We start from the raw sequence: 16,552 nt of genomic DNA on the forward strand, positions 1-16,552 counted from the left end.
GGTGGGCTGCCGTCTATGGGGTCGCACAGAGTCGGACATGACTGAAGCGACTTAGCAGCAGCAGCAGAGCATATTAAAGATGTGAGTGATACTGCAGTTGTGGAGCCTGTTGAACGTTATTTAGTCTCGTGTTGCCAAAACTTTTTGAAGATGGAATGCTGTTTCAAGACAAAGCAGAATTCTGTTTAACACTTATTTGGGAAATAATGGTCTTTGTCCTGAAAATGATCTTTTGGAAGTCTGTATAACACCTTTGTATTATTAATATTTTAGCTTTTTGCTGTAGAAATAGTGGTTTCCAACAGTAATCACTACTATGAAAATTAATTCTTTTTGCCTTAAAGTGTATATGTGTGTATTTCCCAGTTATCATCTCTTTTTTCTTCTTCTTTCAACATTAAAGGATTGGCTGAATGTATTATTTTATTCAGAAAATCTGTGATAGCAGCAGCCAGTCTTGATTCTGTTACTACTGTATGGGGAAAGAACATTGGAATAAGTTCTATTTTGGATTTTTCCATTGAGTGTTTGGTATCATTATCTGTAAATGTAAAGATGAAGAGATGCTTTCTAAAGTCTCCTTCAGCTCTAAAATCTTAATAATCTCAATCTCAGGAACATAGCTCATGTTTACCATACTCTCACTGCTAGTAGTCACGTTATCTACAGTTTGTTACTGACAGCAAAATTATTTATTTGAAATGCCTTCCCTGCTTCAAACAGGAAAACTGCTGGAAAAAGACACTGACATTCATACCAACTGTAAATGGAAATAATGTCTGTTACTTCCATTGCAGAGTATATACAGTTTTATTTCATTCACTGTCACATGCTACAGAGAGTTCATATTGCAAGACACTGAAGATTTAGAATACAAATTATATACATGTAAGTATAACAACTGATTCACACAGTCAAGCTTAGAAGGGTAATAGTGGTTAAGAGGTTTTGAAATAGTACCTTTTTCCTTTTAAATTTAAATTGTAGTGATATGCCAGAGACCTGGAAAGCAAAAATTAGCAAGCCCCACAAATATTATGATTATTTTGCTGTTAAATATTTAAAATGAAGCTATTGTAAAAAGAAGACATATAACTTCAATGAACAGTATTATGCTTTAGGTTCATGCCTGGGTTTATACCTGAGTTAAGTGAAGTTTTCAGAATTACTTCTGTAAGCTTCAGTTTTCTCATCCCATGAAATGAGGAACAATCCATTGCTTGCCTAAGAGGGTTGGTTTGGTAAGTGAAATAATAAATGTAAATGTTGAGTGAGTGTGCCCACATAATAAATAATCATTACATGTTTGTTATATATTATAATAAATTTGAGTCTAATTACCATTACAAATATGATAATAGAAAGCAAACAATGTAACATTTAGCTATATGACCCAATCATGATTAATTTTCATGCTGTTTTTCTGTTTTATCTTATTTAAGGAGCATCATTAAAGATCAGTACTATACTGGGGATTTGCTTGATCTAGAGTCTTATTTTCTAGCTTAATTTTGGTGTTGTTAAGAGTCAGAAGATGCTGTTTGTAGTGTGATAACTAAGGACAAATATTTGAGATTTTTGAGGCATAGGTTTAAAGTATATATGGGAAACTGCTTCTAATAGTCTCTAAGGCTTGTTAAGATCTGTAGAGAAAACTGCCTCTATATACAGGTAGGTTCGTATTGTAGTTATGGGATACTATACTGTAGTTAAGAAGGTGGAAGAGTTTTAAATGTTATACAGTGGTGTTAAATGTTAAGTGAGGCAGTAATACAGGATAATAAAGTGATAGCAAAATGAAACTATATTAGATAATAGTTGATTTATACAAGAGTTTTAATTGATATATAAGGAAAATAGTAAACCCCAGGGACAGTGAGCCAAACAAAGCCTAGACTTTGCTGTGTTTGGGTTGACTAGGGACATAAGACAAATGAATATTACATATAAAAGGTGAAAGATACTTTATAAAGTACCAGATACCAAAAGAAAATCTATAAAATTTAAAGCATTGTCAAAGATGATTTTAGGCAGGAAGGTTTGAGAATCATTATGTCGATACTGGACTTGGATTTTCCATTTTTTTCCTGCAGACACATCTATGAAGCATTATTAATTGAAAAATTGCCAATTATGCATCATAATGAAACATTCATTCCTTTCTGATTTTGAATGCAATTCAGAAGTGGGTCCTATCTAATACATGAGAAACTTGAAATAAGGACCCTCCTATCCCCATAAGTAGGAACTTTAGTTAAATAGTTATAGATTTGATTTTATTACTGTTGTTTTCCTGGCCTGTCATTTCCTATTAATTAATCTGTTAGTTTGACCATAGCCTGACTTGTTAACAGGCAGTGCAGTCCAATTCAGTAACTGTCTTAAGTCTGCTTGGATTGCCATAGCAAAGTGCTATAGACTGGGTAGCTTATAAACAACAGAAATTTATTTCTTACAGTTGTGGAGTCTGGGAAGTTTAAGATCAAGTTACCATCAGCTTCAGTGTCCAGCGAGGGCCTACTTCATGGTTCCTAGATAGCCATCTTCTCAGTTTCCTCACACTGCAGAAATGGGGAGGGGACTTTCTGAGTCTCTCTTTAACGGTACTGATCTCACTCACGAGGGCTAGGTCCTCATGACCTAATCACCTCCCAAAGGCCCCACATCCAGACACCACTAACTAGGGGAATCGTTTCAGCATGTGAATTTGGAAGGCTGGACACAAACATTCAGCCTTTGGCAAATACGTGCCATGTGTTTTGTTAAGCTAAAGCTACTGAATGTTTACAGTGTCATCTTTTAGGTATGAGGAGTGGGTTGTAAAGTACGTTTACAGTTTTAGTCATTTATGTATTAAAACACTTACCAAGCAGTGCATGACAGGGTTTACTAAACTTTTTCTGTAAAGGGCCAGATAATAAATATTTTAGGCTCTGCCAGCTATATGATTTATGTCACAGCTACTCAGCTCTGCCCTCATAGTATAAAAGTAGCCATAGATAATATGTAAATAAATGAGCATGACTGTGTTTCAGTAAAACTTTATTTACAAAAACAGTCAGTTGTCCAGGGTTGGCCCAAAGGCGCTATAGCTTCCCAATCCATGCTGAAAGACATAGTCTCTGTTAGGAAAGTATAATTTTAAGTTACCTGCATGTGAGTCAAACTTTATTTGCCCTGTAAACCACCACAACTTTTGTGGTTTAAAACTACAGTTTAATGTTTCTCACATTTCTGTGAATTAGCTCAGTAGTTCTGCTTTACGTGGCATTGGTCAGGGCTCTGGTCTGTCTGCAGTCATCTGGAGGCTTGATTGGGACTGTTGTCCAGGGTCTTGGTTCTCCTGCATGTGGATTTCTCCACATGTCTGATTCATTAGCCTCATGGTGTGACGGCTGAGTTCCAACAAGTATTCCAAGAGCAAGCATTGTGAAAGGAAAGAAACAGAGCTGCCAGGACAATTAAGGGGTAGGCTTGAAATTGGCAGAGCCTCACTTCCAACCTTATTCTTTTGATCAACATAGTCAGAGGCTCAGCCCAGAGTCACTGTGGAAAGAGACTAGGAAAACTAGGAAGCACGATAAATTTGGGATCATCAAAATAACAGTCTATTGCAGGATTGTTTTGGTTGCAAGTGACAATTCAAATGGACTAGCTTTAGTAAAGGGCAAATTTATTGTAAGAATAATGGAGTGTCATATTTCACAGAGCCTAAACATGGGATGTGGTGCTAGAAATTTTGGACCCAGGGTTTGAAGGTCCTCACAACTGTTTTTTGTTTTTGCTTCACTCTGTAAAGTAAGCTCCATTTTGTCTTAAGACAGCTCTACCTTTTTCATAATGGAAAAAACACTACCATTGACTATTCTTGTGTTGTTTAGATCTTCCCATTTCAGTCATTCAGAGAAGGACTAACTTTATTTTCCTGGTTGTGTTTCTAAAATATTTCAGGAAGAACTTTGTTCTGGACCAATCATCTGTGATCAGAGCATAGAGGTTATGTTGTACCAAATATATGGACAGGAGTAGGGTCAATTAACAGAAAAGGGATACTAAATATTTAACCACTAAGTAGTTTGCTTGCTTTCTCCCTAATCAACTATTTCCTGACATAAGATAATTTGGGGATTATTTTAATAAATAATTTGTTTCCCCATTTCAGGCCTGATTTGCTATTTTATTCACCTATCCGCCTTTGTTTATTTTATTGTTCTATTGGAGATCAGACTGAATTAGTTCAGTATTTGAATATTCGTTGTAATTTCTTCTTGCACTGAGTAGAGGACAGCAGCATTTAGTATCTGTTGTTTCACTTTGCCGCCATTAACATAGAATCAGATATGAAGGTGATCTTACTATACTGTTATTCATTGATTTCTGAGTTTGATTTGAATGATATGGTTAGCTGAGAAAGTATATACTTCTGGAAAGGGTGTAATTGTATACAAGAATGCAAGGAACAGAATGCAGTAATACAGAATGAAATAAGAGCTATAATAGAAGTTCAAGCAGCATACTGTGGGTGCACAGAGGAAGGAACAATTACTTTTGACTGAGTGGCTGTAGGAGGGGATGGTATTTTAAAGGAGATAGTGTTTGAGGCCTGGAAGAATGAATAACTCATCCTTGGGAAAACAAGGAAAGGTAATCTGGCTGTCAGGTTTCTTGGGTGACACCAGAAGGGGTGGCTCCAGAATGTCTTGACTTAAGTAGATGAGCTTAAATATAAGTATAGAGGATTCAGAATAAACAGCAGCATGTACTTCTTTTAACCTGTTTCAGTTAGAATTACAAGAGCTAATTAGGTTTTGCTACATTCGGGCTTTAGGTGACTCTGTAGTAGTTTGAAATTTGATTTTTTAAATTAAACAATTTATCTTAAAGACTCAGATTTTTGGATTTAGAAAGAACTTTAAGGATTATCTGTACTAACCCACTGTAGTGTATAAAGAAACTAAGACGCAGTTAAATGACTTATTTAATGTTACACATCTGAATGATAGAGTTGGAGCTAAAATCCAGGCTACTTTACTCCTAGTCTTGGGTATTAAAATACATTATATGGTGTATCCTTTGTAGTAAGATTTGTCCCAAATATTCTATTTGAATTATGTAGTGTAGAAGTTTTAGAATCTGAGATATATATACAGTAAAATGCACAAATGTTAATTATACAGTATCATGAATTTTTCATATGTATAGATCCTTGTAAGTATCACCCATGAACATTTCCAGCAGTCCAGAATTTTCCTCCATGCCTTTTATTATGCCCTCTCCAGGGGATCTTCCCGACCCAAGAATTGAACCGGGGTCTCCTACATTGCAGGCGAATTCTTTACCAGCTGAGCTATCAGTGAAGCCCAAAGAATACTGGAGTAGGTTGTCACTTCCTTCTCCAGGGCATCTTCCTGACCCAAGGATTGAACCCGAGTCTCCTGCATTGGCAGATGGGTTCTTTACCACTGAGCCACCAGGGAAGCCCTATGCCTTTTACTAGTTAATATCTAATTCCTCTGCCACCCTCAAATAATCACTATTCTGATTTTTATTGTAAAGGATTAATTATGCCTGTTCTTGAACTTTATATAATGACTTCTGTCATTCATCATTATGTCTATGATACTATCCTCATTGTTGTGTGTAGCAGTTATTCATTCTTTTTATTAATATGTGGTATTCCACTGAATGAATTGGATTGTTATTTTTCTATTTATGGACATTTGAATTGTTTCTAGTTTTTTACTATTATTAATAAAGCTGTCATGAATATTCTCATATAAATTTTTTGGATACATATATTGTCTCTATTCTCGGTGTAGAATTTCTGAGTTAACTGTTTTTCCAAAAGATGTACCATTTTTCTGTCCCTGCCAGTAATGGAGGAAAGTTTCATTGCTCTACATCCTTGTCAAAATTTCTTATTGTCAGTCTTTTCAGTTTTGACCATTCTGGGGTCAGTGTGTAGTGATTTCTAATTTATATTTCCCAAATAAAAAATGATGTTGAGCCCTTTTTAATATATTAATTTTAAAAATAAACATTTTTAATAGGGCTGTCTTTGTCTTACAGATTTGTAGGAATTCTTTGTAATTCTGAATATGGGAACTCTGGGTATATGTATAGTAATTATCTTCTCCCACTCTTTGGCTAGTCTTTTCACTCTCTTAATAGAGTCTTTTCAGAGAAGGCAATGGCACCCCACTCCAGTACCCTTGCCTGGAAAATCCCATGGAAGGAGGAGCCTGGAAGGCTGCAGTCCATGGAGTTGCTGAGGGTTGGACACGACTGAGCGACTTCACTTTCATTTTTCACTTTCATGCATTGGAGAAGGAAATGGCAACCCACTCCAGTGTTCTTGCCTGGAGAATCCCAGGGATGGGGGAGCCTAGTGGGCTGCCATCTATGGGGTCACACAGAGTCGGACACAACTGAAGTGACTTAGCAGCAGCAGCAGCAGCAATAGAGTATTTTAATAAATAAAAATTCTTATTATTAATGAAGTTTAATTTATTAAACTTTATTTTTATCTTTAGTGGATTTTTGTGTCTTATTTAAAAAGTCTTTGCCTACTATAGGATCATCAAAATATTCTTGAGCTTTATTGCTTTCCCTTTCACTTGAAGTTCTGATACATTTCAAATTAATTTGTATGAATGACATGAGGCAGAGATCAAAATTTTCTTTTAAAACATATGACTATCCAGTTGATCTAGCACCATTTTTTGTAAAAAAAAAAAATCCTTTTCCCACTAAATTATAGAGTACCTTTGATATAAATCAGACAGATTTGTTCCTAGAGTGTTTCTGTTCCATTGGTCTGTTTGTGTGTCTTTGTACCAGTGTTACCATATCCTAATTACTATAGCTTTATACTAAGTCTTGATATCTAGTAGTATAAATTTTCTTAAGTTTTTCTTCAACTTTATTTTGGGGGGGAGGTTGTACTCCATCATTTGTATTATATGTATTTAGAAACAGATTACAATTCTAAAAACCTATAGGTATTATGACTAGGATTGTATTGAAACTGTAGATCAGCTTTCAGAGAATTGGCATGTTACAATATAGAGTCTTTCATTCTTTTATTGCCTTTTTATACTCTTTTGTCAGAAAGTGGTCCACTGAAGAAGACAGTAGAAAACCACTCCAATCATCTTGCCTTGAGAACCCCATGAACACTATGAAAAGGCAAAAAAAGATATGACAAGGAAACACCGCAGTTAGTGTCCAATATGCTACTAGGGCAGAGTAGAAGAAATAGCTCCAGAAAAAATGAAGAGGCTAAGCCAGAGTGGAAATTACAGTCAGTTGTGGCTGAGCCTGGTAGTGAAAGTAAAGTCTGATGCTGTAAAGAACAGTATCGCATAGAAATCTGGAATGTTAGGTCCAGGAATCAAGGTAAATAGGATGTGATCAAGCAGGAGATGGCAAGAGTGAACATTGACATTTTAGGAATCGGTGAACTAAAATGGATGGGAATGAGTGTATTTAATTCACATGACCGTTGTATCTTCTATCTGTGGGCAAGAATCCCTTAGAAGAAATGGAGTAGCTCTCATAGTTAGCAGCAGAGTCTGAAATGCAGTACTTGAGTGCAATCTCAAAAACAACAGAAGGATCTCTGTTTGTTTCCAAGGCAAATCATTCAGTACCACAGTAATCCAAGTCTATGTCTCAACCATTAATGCCAAAGAAGCTGAAGTTGAATGGTTCTGTGAAGACCTACAAGACCTTCTAGAACTAACACCAACAAAAGATATGCTTTTCATCATAGGGGATTGGAATGCAAAAGTAGGAGGTCAAGAGATACTTGGAGTAACAGGCAAATTTGGCCTTGAAATACAAAATAAAGCAGGACAAAGGCTAATAGGGGCTTCCCTGGTGGCTCAGATGGCAAAGCATCTGCCTACAATGCAGGAAACCCGGGTTTGATCCCTGTGTTGGAAAGATCCCCTGGAGAAGGGAAAGGCTACCCACTCCAGTATTATGGCCTGGAGAATTCCATGGACAAAGAAGCCTGGTAGGCTACAGTCCATGGGGTCGCAAAAGTCAGACATGACTGATGCCACTAACACTCACTCAGTCAAAGGCTAACAGAGTTTTGCCAAGAGAACACACTGGTCATAGCAAACACCCTGTTACAACAATGCAAGAGTTGACGCTGCACATGGATGTCGCCAGATGGTCGATACTGAAATCAGATTGATTATATTCTCTACAGCCGAAGATGGAGAAGCTCTATACAGTCAGCAAAAACAAGACCTGGAGCTGGCTGTGGCTCAGATCATGAACTCCTTATTGCCAAATTCAGGCTTAAATTGAAGAAAGTAGGGGAAACCACTAGTCCATTCAGGTATGACCTGAATCAAATCCCTTATGGTTATATGGTAGTGGTGACGAATCGATTCAAGGGGTTAGATCTGGTAGACCGAGTGTTTGAAGAACTATAGGTGGAGGATTGTAATGCTGTACAGGAGGGGTGATTAAACCCATCCTAAAGGAAAAGAAATGCAAGAAGGCAAAGTGGTTGTCTGAGGAGGTCTTACAAATAGCTGAGGAAAAAAAAAGAAGCAGAAAGCAAAGGAGAAAGGGAAAAATATACCTGATATAATGCAAAGTCCCAGAGAATATAAGTGAAGTAAGTGAAAGTTGCTCAGTTGTGTCCGACCCCAGGGACTATACAGTCCATGATTCTCCAGGCCAGATTACTGGAGTGGGTAGCCTTTTCCTTCTCCAGGGGATCTTTGCAACCCAGGGATTGAACCCAGGTCTTCTGCATTGTAGGTGTATTCTTGACCAGCTGAGCCACAAGGGAACCCCAGCAATACTGGAGTGGGTAGCCTATCCCTTCTCCAGCAGATCTTCCTGATCCAGGAATCAAACCAGAGTCTCCTGCATTGCAGGTGGATTCTTTACCAACTGAGCTATCAGGGAAACCCAGAGAATATCAAGGAGAGAGAAGAAAGCCTTCTTAAGTGAACAATGCAAAGAAACAGAGGAAAACAATAGAATGGGAAATACTAGAGATCTCTTTAAGAAAATTAGAGATACCAAGGGAACATTTCATGCAAAGATGGGCACAATAAAGGACAGAAACAGCAAGGACCTAACAAAAGCAGAAGAGATTAAGAAGAGGTAGCAAGAATATACAGAACTATACAAAAAAGGTCTTAATGACCCGGATAACCACGATGGTGTGGTCGCTCACCTAAGCCAGACATCCTGTGATGTGAAGTCAACTGGGCCTTAGGAAGCATTACTACGAACAAAGTTAGTGGAAGTGATGGAATTCCAGCTGAGCCATTTCGAATCCTAAAAGATAATGCTGTGAAAGATGATGCATTCTATATGGCAACTAATTTGGAAAACTCATCAATGGCCACAGGACTGGAAAAGGTCAGTTTTTCATTCCAATCCCAAAGAAAGGTAATGTTCCAATTACTGTACAATTGTGCTCATTTCACATGCTAGCAAAGTAATGCTGAAAATCCTTCAAGCTAGGCTTCAGTAGTACATGAACTGAGAACTTCCAGATGCACAAGATGGATATAGAAAAGGCAGAGGAACTAGAGATCAAATTGCCAGTATCTGTTGAATGATGGACAAAGCAAGAGAATTCCAGAAAACATGTGCTTCATTGACTTCACTAAAACCTTTGTGTGGATCACAACAAACTGTGGAAAATTCTTAGAGATGGGAATTCCATACCACCTTACCTGCCTCTTGCGAAACATGTATGCAGGTCAAGCAACAGTTAGAACCGGACATGGAACACTGACTGGTTCAAAATTGGGAAAGGAGTATGTCAAGACTGTATATTGTTATCCTGCTTTCTTAACTTATATGATGCATACATCATGTAAATATATGTACAGCTTGACCTGAGGAATCTCAAGCTGGAATCAAGGTTGCCAGAAGAAATATCAACAACTTCAGATATGCAGATGATACCATTGTAATGCCAAAAAGTGAGGAGGAACTAAAGAGTAATGTTTAAAAATATTGTTGTGGATAGTATTTATTTAAATTTCATTTTCCAGTTGTTTTATATTCATAGAAGTACTATTGATTTTTGTATTTTGGTCTTTTGAACAGCAGCCTTGCTAAATTATTTATTTTGCTTTCTATTTTTTATTCATTAAATTTTTTTTAAATTTAATTTTTTAATTGAATGAAAGGTTCTTTAAACTCTGTAGCACTTTGTAGTTTTCAGAAGTTTTAGACACACATGTGATCACATAATAACCCTTTCTCTCCTGCCCTCCCCCCACGACCCCTCCCAGTAACCACTAGTTGGTTTTCTATATCCGTGAGTCTGTTGTTTTTGTTTGTTTTATTTTATTCACTAGTTTTTTTTATAATTAATTTTTATTGGAGTATAGTTGCTTTTTAATGTTGTGTTAGTTTCTGCTGTATGGCAAAGTGAGTCAACAATACATAGACATCTGTTCAGTTCAGTTCAGTCGCTCAGTCGTGCCTGACTCTTTGCAACCCCATGAATCGCAGCATGCCAGGCCTCCCTGTCCATCACCAACTCCAGGAGTTCACTCAAACTCATGTCTATCGAGTCGGTGATGACATCCAGCCATCTCATCCTCTGCCGTCCCCTTCTCCTCCTGCCCCCAATCCCTCCCAGCATCAGAGTCTTTTCCAATGAGTCAACTCTTTGCATGATGTGGTCAAAGTACTGCAGTTTCAGCTTTAGCATCACTCCTTCCAAAGAATACCCAGGGCTGATCTCCTTTAGAATGGACTGGTTGGATCTCCTTGCAGTCCAAGGGACTCTCAAGAGTCTTCTCCAACACCACAATTCAAAAGCATCAATTCTTTGGCGCTCAGCCTTCTTCACAGTCCAACTCTCACATCCATACATGACTACTGGAAAAACCATAGCCTTGACTAGACGGACTTTTGTTGGCAAAGTAATGTCTCTGCTTTTCAATGTGCTATCTAGGTTGGTCATAACTTTCCTTCCAAGGAGTAAGCATCTTTTAATTTCATGGCTGCAATCACCATCTGCTGGGATTTTGGAGCCCCAAAAAATAGTAGTGTATAAAATCTCTTAGTTTATCCCACTACACCTGCCCTTGCCACCCGGTATCAATCTGTTCTGTACATCTGTGTCTTTATTTCTGCTTTGCAGATAAGTTCATCTGTACCATTTTCCTGAGTCTACATATAAACAATATTATACACTGTTTTTCTGACTTACTTCACTCTAGGTCCATCCACGTTTCTACAAATGGAACAATTTCATTTCTCTTTATGGCTCAATAATATCCCATTGTATATATGTAACACATCTTCTATATCCATTCTTCTGTTGAGGGACATTTAGGTTGTTTCCATGTCCTGACTATTGTAAATAGTGCTGCAGTGAACACTAGGGTTCATTTGTCTTTTTGAGTTATGTTTTTTTCCAGGTATATACCCAGGACTGGGATTGCTGGGTCATATAGTAGTCCTATTTTTAGTTTTTTAAAGAGTCTCCATACTGTTCTCCACAGTGACTATATCAATTTACCTTCCAGTCAAATTTGTTGTGTTTTAAATTCCACATATAAGTGTTACTGAGTCCAAGCTCATACTACTTGCCACACAGCAGGCCAATAATTCAAGAGATGAGTTGTTGGGGCAAGGAATAAAATTCATTTACAAAGCCTGCAGACAAAGATGGTGGACTAGTCCCCCAAAGAACCATGTTGCCTGAGTGAGAATTCAGACTTCTTTTATAGTAAAAAGAGGAGAGGGTGTGGTTGGTTGTGCAAACTTCTTTGTGCTGGAATCCTTTGTTCTCGCAGGTGTCCACTAGGTCTGGTCACAGTGTTTGTGACCAGCAAGACAGATGTTATTCTCTGTTCTGCAACTTTTTGTATCTGTATGAATGGAAAAGTTCTGAACGTCAGAGAGTTGAGAACCGACTGTCCTGTATATTTCAGGCTACAGGCAACATTCTTTAATTTATTGTAGCAAAAGCATTAGAATAAAAGGATAAAAGAAACAGATCCAATATGGAGTCAGATGTGTTCTTTCCTGTTCCATAAGTAACATCAGACAGTGTTTGTCTTTCTGTGTCTGACTTATTTCACTTAACATAATGTCCTCCAAGTCCATCCATGTTGCTGCAAATGGCAAATACATTAGCTTATTTTTAATATTTAACAGTTTGTAGATTCTGTTCTATTTCCTGTTTACAACTATATCCTCTGAGGACAATAATACTATTACTTACTCCTTTCTTGTCTTTACACTTTTTTCCTTTTTCTTAATTGCAATAATCAAAACTTTCAGAACAATGTTTAGTGGAAATAGTGATTGTTTTATTCCTGAACTTGGTGTGTGGCGGTGGATGTTCACTTTTTCATCATTATTGTGTTAGTATAGGTTTTTGTAGGTACCCTTTATCAGATAGGTACCCTTTATCAGATTAAAGAAGTTACTATTTATTCCTAGTTTTCTGAAGGTTTTCTAAATTAGTTATGGCTAACATTTATTTAGGCTTCCCTGGTGGCTCAGATGGTAAAGACTCTGCCTGTATGTGGGAGACCCGGGTTCGATGCCTGGGTTGGAAACGTCCCCTGGAGAAGGGAATGACAACCCACTCCATTATTCTTGCCTGGAGAATTCCATGGACAGAGCCTGGTGAGCCACAGTCCGTGGGGGTCACTAAGGGTTGGACACGACTGAGCGATTTTGCTTTCTTTTCAACTTTTATTTAAATATACTTATGTTTACTTTAAATATAAATTAATTATTAATAGTTAAATTTTATGAAATGGTTTTCTGCTTTTACTGAGATAAATCATATGATTCATGTTCTTAATTCTGTAATATGGTGAATTACACTGATTTCGATGTTAAGCTAACCCTGCACTCCTTGGATAAATCCCATTTGGTCACAGTGTATTGTATCACTGGATTCAATTTGTTAATATTTTGTTTAGGATTTTTATTTCTATTCATTAGCCTGTAATCTTTCTTTCTTGGGAAATTTTTGTTAGGTATTGTTATCAAGCAAGGTTTGCTGGCCTCGTAAAAAGTATTGGGAAGTCTCTGTCTTATTCTCTGAAGGAGTTAGTGTTAGATTGGTGCATTTCATCTGTGCTAGAAAAGAGTGTTTATTCTACAGTTTGTTGATCTTAGTCCTATGTGTCAACAGTATCAACTGGTTAATCATGTTGATCAAATCTTTTAATGATTTTTAATGCTTTTCTTTCTTTTTTGTCAGTTATGACAGAAGAATCTTAAAATTACCAACTGTGACTAGATATTTCCTTTCAGCTCTTTCAACTTTTCTTTTATGTTTTCCGGAGCTCTTGTTACGTTATAAAAGTTTAGGATTGTTATAATTTTCAGTTGAACCGTTATATAATTATAAAATGTCCTCTTCTATGTCTATTAGGGTTTCTTGCCTTGAAGTCTACTTTAGAATTTCTGTTAATATGATTGCTCTTTCTTTTCATCTGTATTTCTATGGTTTATTTTTCCTTTTATTTCAACCTATCTGTATTCTTATGTTTAAGGTATTATCTTTTGGAAATAGCGTATTATTGGGTCATGTTTATTTGATCTAGCTTGACAATCTTTGTGTTTTAATTAGAATGTTTATTTACATTTAATGTGAATACTAATGTAGTTGGGTAGAATTCTGTCATCTCACTAGCTCTTTTCTTTCTGCCCTATCTGCTCCTTGTAATTTTTAAATTATTCCTTTCTTGCATTTTTGATTTGTCAACTTTTATAAGTTTCATTTTTTTCCTAATTAACTTTTGTTACTCATTCATCTATAATTATATACTTTTTAGTCACCCTAGAGATTTTAATGGATATCATTGATTAATTAGTGTATCTTAAATCAATACTCTTGCTACTTCCCAAACAGTGAAAAACTTAAGGCAGTTAAGTTTCATTTACTCCTGTCTGTCTTTTGTGGTGTTTTCATCAACATGTGTTATAAAACACATAGACATAATTTTTTCAAACAGTATCTTTTTTGTTTACTTATATACTCTGTCTAGTGCTCTTCATTCTTTTTTGCTGTTCTTTGCTATCATCCAGGATAATTTTCCTGTAGCTTGATGTCATTCCTTTAATATTTCTTATATTGCTCATCTGGTGGAGGTAGATTTTCTTAGCTGTAGTTTGTCTGCAGACATCTTCATTTCATGTTTTTAAAGGAAAATTTTTCTGTTAAGAGAATTCTAGGTTTGTGTCTTTTATTCTTTCTGTAGTACCAACATATCATTCCTTTCCTGGCTGCCATAATTTCCTTTGAAATGTCAGCTGTCAGACTTATTGTTGCTTGTTTAAAGGTAATGTGTGTTTCTTTGCTGCTTTTAGAATTTCTTTATGCTTTTAGTTTCTAATGGTTTGACTATGTGGTATCTAAGCATGATTTTATTTGCATTTATCCCGTTTGGGGTTTGCTGGGTTGATTTTTGCTGTTCTTTTTGGGTTGATTTTTTTAAATAATTTTTGAAAAACTTGGCTTTTGTATCTTTGTTGCTGTGCTGTGCTTACTCGTGTCCTATTCTTCGTGACCCCATGGACTGTGGCCTGCCAGGCTCCCCGTTCATGGAATTTTCCAAGCAAGTATACTGGAGTGGGTTGCCATTTCCTACTCCAGGGGATCTTCCTGACTCAGGGATTGAACTGGAGTCTCCTGTGGCTCCTGCATTTGGCAGTCAGATTCTTTTACCCCGGAGCCACCTGGGAAGCCCTTATATCTTTGTTACTTTTATTCTCTTCTCTCTCCTCTCTCCTCAACCATGTTAGTTGTTTTGGTTATATACTATATATCTCTTGTGCTTCTCTTTACTCTTTTCTCTCTGTGGGTTAGTGGGTGTTTTCCATCGACTTGTTTCTTAAGTTTATTCTCTCTTGATGTGTCCAGCCTAATACTGAAATTACTTCAAATATCTTATTTTCTCAGTTCTAGGAATTAAAAAAAAGTAGAGTCCTGTTTTTAAAATAGATTCCCATTTTTGTTGACTATCTTCATTCTTTCATAAACTTCTAAAGATTCTTTTCTTTCATGAAAATATTGACAATTGCTGTTTTAAAGTCTTTGCTTATTCCACTATCTGCATCATCTGTGACCTTGCTTCTATTTTCTTGTTTTTGTCTTGATTATAGGCCGTATTTTCTTGTCTCCTCACATAAGTTGTTAAGGAAGGAAAAAATATACAATGAAAATAGAGATGAAAAGGATGGTTATGTTAATAGCAGTTCAAATTTTTTTATTATATACTGAATATTATATTTTGACTCTATAGATTTGAAGAGAATATATACCTTTTTCCAACTGTTAGGCCAATTGAGTGAGGTGCTGACATCTCAGTTTAATTAAGAATTGAGCTGGGTTTAATTAGGGTCAGTCTTGATTGCAGTTCTAGTAATATTTTAGTAAGATTTAATCATTTCTCATTTGTTATCCTTGCCCTACTAGATTTTTGACTGAGAGACTGTCAGGCTTCTTCTCCACAGTCCTAAAAGACTACAGAAGTTTCAGTTCTGTTCTTTGGCGGTTTTGAGATTGGCCCTTTGATCTCTTGCTTCAGATTCAGGCAGTGTTGGAGACCTGCCACGTGTTTGCTTATGTGAGTCTCCTTTTTCTAGCAGGTTTTCTCCCAACTACCATGAAACTCAGGGAAATTTATCTCTGCAATTCAGTGTCCTTCACCCAGCCTCCTGGGAGAATTACTGTACGACTCAGCAGTTGTCCTTTTTTTGGCCTTATATTTAGAGCTTTCTGGTTAAGTCCATCTGCTTAAAAGCTCTGCTGCTTACTCTTTTCACCTGTCCTCTTGCCTGGGCCAATGTCAGTTCTCAGTCTATGTCCAGAATCATTAAATGATCTTAGTAAAGAAATAGCATATGATTGTCACCTATCCTAAAGAGGGCTCTTCTCTATCTGGAATTTCAGTTTATCTACTTCTTGTTACTTCTTAAGTTTTCTGATGTCTTAAAAATATGATCACACTTGCTTCATTTTTTTACCCCTAGTTGTTGTTGAAGTATTTATTACATACCTACTTTCCTTAAAGATTGAAGCAGTGAAATCTATTTTTTCAGATTTTAAAAATAATACATGCTGTATTAACTTTTGCTGAATTATATTGTGTAACAAAAGACCCCAATATTTGACTGGCTTATAACAACAAAGGTTTATTTTTCACTCTTGCTGCATGTTACCTGAACTTGGCAGTGGCTCTGCTCTTGCTCCATGTATCTTCTGAAATTTCTGAGATCCAGGCTGGGGAGCAACTCCTATTTGGGCCACTCTGTTCTTATAACGGGGAAAAAAAGAAAGAGATTTGGCAGAAATATGTTCTGGCTCTTAAATCTGCTTGGATGTTTGTTTATATGCCATTGGCCAAAGCCAAAGTCAGTGGGGCAGAGATTTTTACTCCAGTAAAAGTACTGTGTTACATAGGAACAAGTAGAGATGATTATCCTTTTGACAAAAGGTAGATTGAATAATTGCAAATTTTAATAAAACTGATTAGCTGAACATAACTACAGAGACATATAGCATTTGTAGTAGAATTCT

The 16,552-nt window shown here is 36.6% G+C and overlaps 1 protein-coding gene and 1 long non-coding RNA gene across 9 annotated transcripts in view; both read left to right on the forward strand.

The window, feature by feature from the left end:
* GPHN (gephyrin) overlaps positions 1–16,552 on the forward strand; it is a 526,998-nt gene that overhangs the window by 10,411 nt on the left and 500,035 nt on the right. The gene's annotated exons all lie outside the window — the stretch shown is intronic.
* LOC129621694 (uncharacterized) lies at positions 125–6,716 on the forward strand. The gene is made up of 2 exons (XR_008699621.1): positions 125–888; positions 5,280–6,716. It is a non-coding gene; the product is annotated as an uncharacterized LOC129621694 (long non-coding RNA).

This window comes from Bubalus kerabau, chromosome 10 (assembly GCF_029407905.1).
Source record: "Bubalus kerabau isolate K-KA32 ecotype Philippines breed swamp buffalo chromosome 10, PCC_UOA_SB_1v2, whole genome shotgun sequence".
Classification (NCBI taxonomy): Eukaryota; Metazoa; Chordata; class Mammalia; order Artiodactyla; family Bovidae; genus Bubalus; species Bubalus kerabau.